The sequence below is a fragment of the Enhydra lutris genome, unplaced genomic scaffold (genome assembly GCF_002288905.1).
Source record: "Enhydra lutris kenyoni isolate GAN:26980312 unplaced genomic scaffold, ASM228890v2 scaffoldscaffold40, whole genome shotgun sequence".
Lineage (NCBI taxonomy): Eukaryota > Metazoa > Chordata > Mammalia > Carnivora > Mustelidae > Enhydra > Enhydra lutris.
In genome coordinates this window covers 5,051,518-5,064,055 of record NW_019154124.1, presented here as the reverse complement: position 1 = coordinate 5,064,055, position 12,538 = coordinate 5,051,518, and positions in this window count along the sequence as shown.

The following is a 12,538-nucleotide window of genomic DNA, read 5'->3' as shown; positions in this document are numbered from 1 at the left end:
ATCCTTACCTTTGTCTGATCAGCCCTATCTAGCTCAGTTCTGGAACTAGCAGGAGCACAATGAACTGAAATGAATTGATCAGGTATGCAAAGAATTTATACTCTCCCAAGCCCATTTGCATTTAAAGAGGACCCTTTCTGGAACTAAACATTTATTCAGATATACCTTCCTGAGACTTGAAAACAAATAAAAATGCAGACTTGAAAACAAATAAAACACAATTTAAGAATATTAAAAATTTAAACACCAAAGAATTGACACAATAGGGGGGGAACTGCCAGCCAAATTAGGAATTAAGAAATTAGGAAAACCTAGTTCCAAAGAGGCAAGGAAAGTCACTAGGCATGACGCTGACTGAGGGTCTTTGCCAATGTCAGAAAACATACCAGGAAACCTACATTTCCATTCATCAGCCTTAGGGGTAAGGGAACAGATATCAAGTCCTTTGCCAGCAAATTCTACCTAATATTCAACAATGAAATATTTCAGTGATGAAATCGATCCGGTACAAACTCTTATAAAGACTAGAAGGAGGGAACATTTCCCAACTCCTTTTTGCGAGGATCGTGTATCCTTGATTCTAAAACTCAGTAAGGATGGTATGTAAAGGGAAAAATAAGGCTAATTTCAATAAATAAAAATAGTTGCAAAACCCAGGAATGTGAGATTGGATTTGCATTAAAATCAATTAATTTAGCACAACAAAAAATTGAACTAGAAAGATCATAGGATCAACTCAAAAGATGAATCTGTAACCCAAATGCTGGTCACCGATAGAGTACAGTGGAACACTATATGAACTCTATACCATGATCCACAGAGCAGGGACTGGACTTGGACTCTTGACCTTGACCACCAAATCCAACATTCCTCGATGGCTAAAACTCCATGCCCTTGAGTAGCACATTTTACAGTAAGGGAGACAGGATGCTTACTGAAAGCAGGGACTCAACTACAAAGACTGGCCAGGGCCAGACCAAGCCAGTCTGCACCAAGATGGACCCCAGAGCCAAATTCTCACTGACTTTTCCCCTCATTCTAATACTAACAATCATATCCAGGGATACAGATGGTACATATTAATTAGACACACAATGCATGAGGAAGCATGACTTTTAAGTGCACAGGTGCTAAAAATACCCGCCTCTCCATGCTTAGACATCAACCTTTTCTCACCTAAGTTTCTTTAAGAAACTCTCCTGACCTCTCCTTGGAAACTCAGCCTGAGGATTCTTTCTTTTGTGCTCTCTTGTACTAGAACATAAGCCAGAAAAAAGCTCTGCCTGAAACTCCTGTTTGACCTCTTGTCAATTTCTGTTGCTTAGAGAGTCCAAAGGCCACAAGAACAATGGTAGTGAGTAAACTGTAGCAAAATGCCGCAACCCAAATGAGTCTTACATATAATCTCGGCAAAAGAAGCAAGACACTGAAGAATAGCTATAGCATGATTCCACTTAATACAGCTTTTAAAAAATAGACTTTAATATAAATATAGCTTTAAAAAATGTAATCATATTCTTTAGGAATGTATACATAGCAGGTAAAAGTATAAAGAAAATAAATTTATTACTGTAAATATAAAAACACTATTACCTCTGGGAAAGAAAGAAGGGGCTGTGAATTGATGGTGGTGTAAGAAAAGATATCAGGGTTCAAAGCCAACAGTCAAGAAAGAATTCTTGAGATATCTTTGGTGCAAAAAGTTGATTTTATTATAGCACTGGGACAGGACCCATTGGCAGAAAAGAGCTGCATTGGGGTCATGAAGAGTGGCCCATTGTATACTTTCAAGTTGGGAGGGAGTTAGGGATAGCATAAGTCTCTTAGAAATTTTGGAAGCAAGGTTTCCAGAACCTTAGCTATTGTGCAGGAAGGGTCCTTTATTGCTATCTAATAAAACCTGAGTCATGAGACCCTTCAGCTGTATATTGGTGGGTCATATGCTTGGGGGATGATTGCCAACATGTATCTTGGTGGGGAGAGATAAAGGAAGTTAAAAAAAGAATTTTTTTTTAAAAAGATTTTATTTATTTATTTGACAGAAAGAGAGAGCACAGATAGGAGGAGTGGCAGGCAGAGGGAAAAGCAATCCCAGGGCTCAATCCCAGGACCCTGTGATCATGACCAAAGGCAGAAACTTAACCAACTGAGCCATCCGATGCCCCTCCAAATAATTTTTATATGCTAATGTAGACTTACAGGATCCTGGGGGTTGAGCTGAGATTGCCTTTTGTCCTTAGCAAAGTCTTAACATGGAGGCAGTTGAGTTCCTAGAGAAATGTCACCCTGCTTGTTTCACGGACTATCAGTGGGCTGTAGATAGTACTGAAATTTAATAAATTCTCTTCTGCCTTTGCTCCCCACATCAATGGGACACAGGGAGGATTTGGGGAAGTGCTGTCAGTGTTTTATATCCTGATTTAAGTGGTGGTTACTCAGGTGTTCACTTGGTAATTACTGTCATCGTTAAACTTCATTTAAGGTTTACGCACTTCTAAATATGTATCTTACATTTCACACCCCCCAAAAAAAATCTTTATCAGGGAAACCTTTTGAGACTCACAGAAGTACAGCTCCAATGGTGACATTTCAGGCACCATGTCTGACAAGTAATAGGAAAGATGTTTTGGGGTAGGCTGGGCAGATCCATACTTCCTTCAGACACATGACATACCCAACCTTTTACTCTGCTACTCACATAGGCAGCTCCATGTCTACAGGCCAGCTCACTAGACTGAAAAATCTGGTCCTGGTCATGGATGCAGTGATCAACTGATTTTTGCTACAATCTTTCGGAACCAACCAAGCCAACATCACGACTACTTCAACCATAACAGATCTTACATTTAAATTGAAAGCATAATAATTATTTTTTATGTTTTTTAGAATTTTTGAGTCATGCAAATTGGTGAGCATGATCCCAAAGCCACTAAGACGATTATTCATGCCTTATAGTTTGTCTGGTCATGGGTCAGAAGAAATAAGAAATAAAACCTACTGAAAGTCAATGATGGAAAATAAAAATGCAAAACTTAGTATTTTTTTGAATGATAACAACAGCTCATCAGAGAAGAGCCTAGCAGTCGTCATGGCAACAGAAATACGGGAAAGTAAGCCTCCAGCCTCCGAGTCTCCTTTCTCTCTCTCTCCTAGTACTGGCACTAAATAGTAAAGAACGGTCCCAGATGATGTGTAAAACCCATAATGTTTATAAATTAGTCTCAGTTAACTCATACAACAACCTCGAGTTTCTAAACAAATAACATGTTGATGAATGTTAAGAGAGTAGGGACGTCTTTGATGAATGTACAATGCATCTAGGTCTCATAAAATAAAATAATACAGCATATGGTTGGTTTTACTGATGGTCTGTGCATATCAACCCTGACTAGCATCACATGTAGTTCCAAATGTTGGATTCGCTCCATCTTTATGACACTTTACTGTAATACACTCATTTCAGCCCTCCCATATAGACTCTTTTTTTTAAGATTTTATTTATTTATCTGACAGAGAGAGATCACAAGTAGATGGAGAGGCAGGCAGAGAGAGAGAGAGAGAGAGAGAGAGGGAAGCAGGCTCCCCGCTGAGCAGAGAGCCCAATGCGGGACTCGATCCCAGGACCCTGAGATCACGACCCGAGCCGAAGGCAGCGGCTTAACCCACTGAGCCACCCAGGTGCCCCCCCATATAGACTCTTATCTTTGGTCTCCAATGATCACACAGCTTATCTATTGTACAATGAATAGGTAGTACAGTATTCTGGTTAGGATAGAGAAATCTGGGACCAGAGAGATCTAAGCTCAAATTTGAGCACTACCAAATTATTTGCTGGGAAGTATTGGGTGAATTACTTAATATTTCCAAATTTCAAATTCCCAATCTGTAAAATGGAGATGACTATAATTATAATACCTCTTGCAGGATGATTGTGAAGGCTAAATGAGATGATGGGTATAAAGGCACTTAGTGGGGGACCTGGGTGGTTCCCAGGGCACCTTGGGTCTGCCTTAGGCTCAGTTCATGATCCCAGGTCCCAGATGGGGATATCTGGATCCAAACCCACATGGGCTCTCTGCTCAGCATGGAGTCTGCCTCACCTTCTTCCTATGCCCCTCCCCCTGCTTGTGCATGCTCTCTTAAATTAAAAAAAATTTTAAAAAGCACCTGACACATACTAGATACACCATATATTATTTTATTATTATTATACATAAAATACTGTCCGTGGCCTCTAGCTCTAGATATTTCCAGCAATATTTGAATGTCACAGAAAATTGTAGTTCTTAGAATTGTAATTCTCAGCCACTTTATTCAACTTTTGTTTCAGTTCCTGATTTGGTGTTTTATTTCTCAGTTAATGCTTGGAAGCACTATTCAAAAACCACTCTGCCAGCCCTCCTCTATAGCTGTCACTGCTTATGAGATTTGTTTGGGTCCCAATCTCAATCACAATTAAGAGCGGCAAGCTCTGGGGACTCCTGGAAGGCTTGGTTGGTAGAGCATGTGATTCTTGATCTCAGGGTCATGAGTACAAGGTCCATGTTGGGTGTGGAGCTTACTTAAAAATTAATAAATAAGTACAATGTGGGAATATTAAAAAAAAAAAGGAAAAAAGGGGCAAGTTTCTAAGGGACAAGGCTGTTTAATTCTTATTCTGACCACAGTTTGGTAAGTGAGATAGAGTATAAGCATGTCATGTCTATGAATATAAAAAAATGGGGTATTGAGCAACTTGCAAATCTGTTTGATGTACCACCAGCTAATGGCTATGATGGAGGAGCATAGACTGGAGTCAGGCCACTTGCCCTCTTTTTTTTTTTTTTTTTAATCTAGGTATAACATATATACAGAAGCACGAATACTTTGTGTAGAGCTTGATGAATGTTTACAAAGAGAACACATTCATGTGCCCGTTCCCCAGATGAAGAAATAGAACATCATCAGCACAAAGGAAGCCTCCCTTAGACCCCTTCTCAGTCATTACCACCTTCTATGGGAGTCACTTTTCGGTCATTGTCAATACTTCTGCCTGTCTTTTAATTCTGCAAATAGAATCATACATATACTTCTGTGCTTGGTTTCCATTTATCAACAGTATTCTTGTGAGGTGATACTGTGATTTATAATAAGAAATATATATTTCATCTTTGACTCCATTTCTGGCTTGGAGTTCCTAAAACCCTTGGAATTTCCTAGGATTAGAGTGGTGCCCTTGTTATGTCAATGAGGTAACTTCCAGAAAGCCTTGGGTAACCTGAGGCTAGAGGCTGGTTGCTGTGGACCAATGACTTGCTGAGCTGGTAGCAGAGTAGGCAAATGCTCAGGTTTAGCAGACACTGGTTTGCCACTGCACCAAAGTGGTTTTGCTAAACTGCACTCTCACCAGCAGTGTATGAAGCTTCCAGAAGCTTCTCATTTTCACTAATACTTGGCATGTCTCTCTTTTGAACTTGACCTTCCTGGTGGGAGTGCAAAGGTATGTCATTATGGTTTGGATTTCATGTTCTTCATAAATAATAAGGCTGTGTCTGTTTTCATGATGGGTTATCCTCTTATGAAGTGCCATGGGCAGAGCTTTTGCACAGTTTTCTTTTTTTTCCATTTTCTTTCTTTCTTTCTTATTTATTTATTTTGTTGTTGCTGTTGTTGTTTCAAGTTTTTATTTAAATTCCAGTTAGTTGGAGGGCGCCTGGGTGGCTCAGTTGTTAAACATCTGCCTTCGGCTCAGGTCATGATCCCAAGATCCTGGGATCGAGCCCAGCATCGGTCTCCCTTCTCAGGGGGAAGCCTGCTTTCCCTCTCCCACTCCCCTGCTCATGTTCCTGCTCTCGCTGTTTCTCTCTCTGTCAAATAAATAAATAAAATCTTAAAAAAAAAAACAACTAAATTCCAGTTAGCTGGGCACCTGGGTGGCTCAGTCAGTTAAGCATCCAACTCTTAGTTTTGGCTCAGGTCATGATCTCCTGGTCAATATTTCAAGCCCCACCTTCAGGCTCTGTACTCAACATGGAATTGGCTTCCCCTCTTTCTCTCCCCTTCTCCCTGCTCTCTCTCACTCTCTCTCTGAAATAAATAAATCTTAAAAAAAAAAAAAACTCTGATTTAAAAAAAAATTTAAAAATATAAGTTCCAGTTAGTTAACATATAGTGTTGTAATGTTAGCTTCAGGAGGAGAATTTAGTGATTCATCATTCACATACAACACCTAGTTACACATTTTTCTAGTGTCCTTTTTTACTGATTGATAAGAATTTATATAACTCCAAATTATTCTGGATGTGATTCCTTTGTCAGATATAGATACCACAAATCATTTCTGTCAAGAACTGCTTTTTCTTCTTACTTCCTTAACAATGTTTTTTGAAGAATAGACGTTCTTAATTTTAATGAAGTACAGCTGTTCAAATGCATCGTGTTTAAGAAAGGCTCTAAGTTGGGGACAGCTGGGTGACTCAGTGGGTTTAGTGACCCACTCTTGATTTCGGCTCAGGTCATGGTCTCAATGCCGGTGCTGGGGTGGGGAGGATCAAGCCCTGCACCAGGCTCCAAGCTCACTGGGGAATCTGCTTGTGAATTCTCTCTTCCTTTCTCTCTGCCCTCACTTTCCTGCTCCCCACCCTCCTTTCACTTGCTCATGCATGTGCTCTCTCTCTAAAACAAATAAATAAATCTTTAAAAAAATGAAAGTCTCTGAAGTTGGAGAGATGTATGTTAAAATCCTAGTTTTGCTAATTGTTTTACTTCTCTGAACTTGAGTTTTCTCATCTATAAAATAGGAATAGTAATCTCATCTCCCACATGGTAGTGCTAAGAAGATTTAATAGGACCATTTGTGCAAAGCATCTAGAATAATACTAGGTATGCAAACTGTCTTCTCATTATCAACTAATACTCATTATTTTATTCCCATGTTAAAATATACATGTAGTAAAACACAGATTCACATCATGGGTAAACATAAGTAATTTGTTCATATTAACTGTAATATGTAAACAAATTTTCTGACACTGATATTTTATTGAAGGCTTGGATCCCATGGTGGAGTTGAAGAGAATTTCCTCCTTGTCTAGAATCTAGTTGATTTTCCAGCCTAGTTGATTTTAAGTCTTCAGTTTCTTTCTTCCTTTCTTTCTTCCTTTCTTTCTTTCTTTCTTTCTTTCTTTCTTTCTTTAAAGATTTATTCACTTGTTTAGAAAAAAAGAAAGAGAGAGAGATCACCTGAGTTTGAATGGAGGAAGGGACAGAGGGAGAGGACAGGGAGAATCTCAAGGAGACTTCTCGCAGAGCACGGAGCCTGATGCGGGGCTCGATCTCACAACCCTAAGATCAGGACCTGAGCTGAAATCAAGAGCTGGATGCTTAACTGACAGACCAACCCAGGTGTCCCAGGTCTTCAGTTGTCTTAATCCATTTTATTGTATGAATTATGCTCTAATGTAGTAAAATTCCACAGCATTATGCAGATAAAGCCTTTGAGAAAGGAAACAGTGCATTGTTCTTTTAACCTTACTGGGAAAACATTATGATCACATTTCAACAGTTATTCATCTGGATTTACTTGAAATTTTGTTAAACAATTCCCTGGAAGTAAGGTAAGCATTTCTGGAAATTTGTTGAAAACACTATAGTATCATTTGCTGGTCTTAATTTTGTAAATGATATTCTGGCTCCCCAAGTTACTAGAGCAAGAGCTAGGGTTGTTCTTCCCCTTGTGAACTTAAAATTGCAACAAACATGAAGACAACAGAAAGGGGATGGGGAATGATTTGATACAGTGGGAGGTGGTCTTAAAATTATAAACTGACTCCTTTATTTCAAGATTGTTTCATAACATTATCATTCTATAAAGGTCCTGCGGAGATTGCCCAAGTAAGATGAAACTGGAAGCAATGAGTCATGATGGCTACAATGAAAGAGTTGGTATTTACTGAGCACTACCTATGGCTATGCCTCTCTTCAGTGCTTCATAAGGATTATCCCTTTTAACCTTCTTGGCAAACCTCCAGAAGGGATACCATTTTGTACCCATTGTACAGCTAAAGAAACTGAGAGCCTTGGAAAGAATAAGTAATTTGGCTACAGTGACACAGTTAACAAATGATAAGCCAGGATTCAACCTCAGGTAGCTAGATTCAAGATCTGGCTTTTTTTTTTTTTTTTTTTTTTTGTAAGTTTTTAAATTTTTATTTATTTCTTTGAGGAGAGAGAGAGAAAGAAAGAGAGAGCACAAGCAGGTGAAAAGGCAGAGAGAGAGGAAGAAGCAGACTCCCCACTGAGCAGGGAGCCTGATGCAGGGCTCAGTTCCAGGACCCTGAGATCATGACTTGAGCGGAAGGCAAACGCTTGGCCAACTGAGCTACCCAGGTGCCCCGGTTGCTTCTATTCTATTCAATTATTAAAATGGCTGGTTGAAAAGTGTTTTTGTGAGTGATCAGATATTCAAGATTTAGCCATCTTGACAACCTAATTTGGATATTTTGTCAGTTATGTACAAATCTCTTTTACTATATATTCCAGTTATCTGTTGCTGTGTAACAAACCATCCCAACTTCATGGCTTCAAGCAGGAGCCATCATGTATCTGTGGACAGGTCTTTGCAGAGGTGGTTTTGCACTGCTCCACGTTGGGCTAGTGGGGTGGCTCAGCCCAGGGGCTGGAGGATCCATTTACAAGATGGGTCACAAACATCGCTGCAAGATGGCGCTGGTTATCAACTGGGAGTTCAGCCCGGGCTGTGGAATGAGGGCTGAGTTCTTCATTTTAGGGGCTGTTTGGACTTCCTCATGGCTTGGTGGCTGAGTTCCAAGGACGAAAATCTCAAAAGAACCAGGCACAGGCTTTTGCCTTTTCTGGCCTAGATTCACTTCTGCTTCTGCATCACGCGACATCACTTCTGCTATAGTCACAGCCTGCCCAGATTCAAGAGGAGGAAACATAGTTCCCACCTCTCTGCAGGAGCCGCCTTGAAGCCACACATTGAGAGAGCCTGTGGGATGGGAGACACTGTGGCCATTTTTGGAAAGTGCAACCTGCCACACCATATGTGTTCATTCATTCATTCATCCAATAAATATTTATTGAGCACTGAATTAGGAGTTGTTTTTGCTAGTAAGGAAAAATATACGTTCACCCTGTGGTGAGGGAAATAGGCCTTATTCGTACAGTTACATAAATAGATCTATGATTATAACAGTGATAAATGGTGCAAATGAGAGACCATGAGGGAGTGTGAGGAGATCTCAGACGTCAGTAAAGGCTTCTTTCCAGAAAAAGAAATGTGAGTTACACTGAGCTCTAAGGCTGAGGAAGGGTACATTTCTCAAAGGGCATTCCATGCACAGGGAACAGCATGTGAAAGGCCATTCGGCAGAAGGGAGGGACGTGGTGAGAGCAAGGACACGAAGAAGGCCTGTGTGGCTGTAGAAGTGAGTGAGAGAGAAAGTAGAAGTCGAGGCTGGAGAGGCTGGTTTGAAGAGCTGGTAGAAGATCAGGCAGGGACACACCAAGGCATTTTGCCTTTAGTCTCGAAGCAGAGAGAAGCCATTGAAGTGTGATGAGCAGAGGCAATGGCAGAATCAGATTTGCATTTCAGAAGGTCACTGTCCTCAGTGTGAAGGGCAAATGGGAGAGGGCCAAAGCAAGGAAAACAATGATGTGGTTATTGTCGTCATGTTTCAGGCAAGAGGTGATGGGTAGCATAGACCAGCCTGGTGGTAGAGATGGAGAGAATTGAGCAGATTGGAGAAATGGATGGGAGGTCCCTCATTCACTTAGGTCTCTCCTCAAACACTGGATTCTGGTTCTCTAGAGTAATAGGGGTCAAATCTTAATAGCATTTGAATATACGTTACTTAGCCCAGCCTCTGGAATGTGAGATAATTAATGAGGGTTTGTGGGAGGATGGGTGGATGGATGGATGAGAGAATAAGAAAACAGACACACCTCCCTTTCAATTCCAAGCTTCTTAGTTCTCTCCTGCCTTAGCGCTTAGCGCTTTTACTCAAATTTCTCTTTCTTGCAACATCTGCCTTCTTGGTCTTACTTCTCTCCACCCCCCGGTTAATCCATCCTTCATCAAGGGAGCATTCTCGGATCTCAAGCAAGTTGGATGTTTCCCTTCTGTCCTTCAGAAGGCATCTCTGTCAGATGTCAGAACTGACCACACTGCATTGTGATACTCAATTTATCTATTTACCTGACTGTGTGAGCTCCTTCGTGCAGGGACTGTGTCTTGTTCACAACTGTAACCCCAGCAGCTAGCACAGTGTACAACCTACATGTGGCACTAGTTAGTATTGGTTAATATCAGTGAACGGAGGGAATGAATTCTATGTGTGTAAAACACCCACATGCAAAGGGGTCATAGCTGACATTCTGGGGGTGGGGGTTGTGTGTGGAATTAGGTGTACAACTAACTAGTCTTCTTTCCCAAGTGGTTGCCATTGCCTCTGCCAGGGAGTAGGCCAGAAGGTTGCTGGTGAACTGTCTTTACTTCCTGGTCTCCCTCTCCACCGTGCAGCCACCCTTCACTCCCAGCCAAGAATCTGCTTTAGCACTGGAAGGAATACTTGGCCGAGATTTCAGAATTCGCCATCATAAAACACATTAGGAATGAGCTGGGCCTGAAAAATATTTAAAAGCAGGTGTTTTCATAAAAAACTTAATATGTAGAATACCCTTCCCAACAGAATAATTTGCTGAAGCACTATTTCATGCGTTTAGTGGGGACACTAATGAAATATACTCATGAAACTTGGAGACACTACCAGGTGAAATGCATAATGATTTAGGCCAGTGCCTCTTAAACTGCGATCCACACGACATGTCCTTTAGCATTTGTGAGTTCTGCAGGAGAATTTTTTTTAAAAGATTTTGTTTATTTATTTGACAGACAGAGATCGCTAGTAGGCAGAGAGGCAGGCAGAGAGAGAGAGGGGGAAGCAGGCTCCCCCCTGAACAGAGACTCCCCCCTCCATGTGGGGCTTGATCCCAGGACCCTGGGATCATGACCCGAGCTTAAGGCAGAGGCTTTAACCCACTGAGCCACCTAGGCACCCCTCTGCAGGAGAATTTTTAATTTTAGTTTTTAATTAGGTGCTAATTTAAAAATTAATATGAACCTACCTCAAATTATCTGATAGGGTGGGAGAAACAGGCTGAAAAGCAGTACTGACAAACAGTTTTAGAACAGAGGAAGACTTCATCTATATGATTTTTGATGCCCAATGATCCAACAAAGACTTTAGCCTTAAATGTGTTGGTAAGCATGTCCAACTCCACTACCCACCCTAATGTCAAGATGGTAACACTCATTCCACAACTACCGTTATATAACTCTTCCTAGATTTAAAGATAGAAAATAAAATACCTCTTCTTTTCTTTTTACAGTGTTAATTTGTGATTGAAAATCGCTTTCATAGAGTAAGATGTTAGTTTCTCATTTCCTGACTACGATACTGTCATTTGAAAATGATATAGTGTTTCGGAGTCATGTTGTGAAGTAATAGCACATAATAGAAGTGGTCTTTTTTTTTTTAAGTTTCACTTATTTAAGTGATCTCTACATGTCATGTGGGGCTTGAACTCATGACCCTGAGATTAAGAGTCACATGCTTTTCCGACTGAGCTAGCCAGGCACTCCAGAAGTGGTCTTTCTGTGTAAATTCATTCATTCATTCTTTTGATATGTGCGATATGCTGTGCACTGTTCTCTGGTTTGGAGACGCAGCAGTGAATCACAAGTAGTCTCTGGGCCTGTGCAGCTTATGTTCTAGTCAATGACATCTAGGCACTAAGTAAAGCCAAATCACATTGTGGTCCAACTGTATAAAGAAAAGTTTTACAATAGTTTGGAGGGAGAAAAGCAATCAGAGAATTGAACTGCTATGGGGCACATTGTAGTCCAGACATTGTTGCCTTAAAAAAACCTGTGCCAAGGATGTCTGGGTAGCTCAGTCAGTTAAGAGCCTGCCTTTGGCTCAGGTCATGATCCCGGGGCCCTGCCTCAGGCTCCCTGTTCAGTCGGGAGCTTGTCTCTCCCTCTCCCTCTGCTGCTTGCCATGCTTGTGCTCACTTACTCTCTCTGTCAAATAAATAAATAAAAACAAACAAACAAACAAAAAAACCTGTGCCTGATCAATAACGGTGATATTCACCGTGAGAGAGGATTTTTTTAAAAAAGATTTCATTTATTTATTTGACAGAGAGAAAGAGAGAGAGAAACCACAAGCAGGGGGCGTGGCAGGAAGAGGGTGAGGGAATAGCAGGCTCCCCGCCAAGCAGGGAGCCTAATGTGGGACTCGATCCCAGGACTCTGGGATCATGAACTGAGCAACCGCTTAACCAACTGAGCCACCCAGGCGCCCGAGAGAGGGCTTTTTGAGTTGATCTTGTCTTTATGCATATCAGCTTGTGGCATCATATAAATGAATAAATAATATTTAAGAAAAATAGTTTATTAGATGGTATCTTTGAATTTCTCAGTTGTATTCTGGAAAACATTAATTTGAATTTTATGAGTTTGGAAGTTTGACCT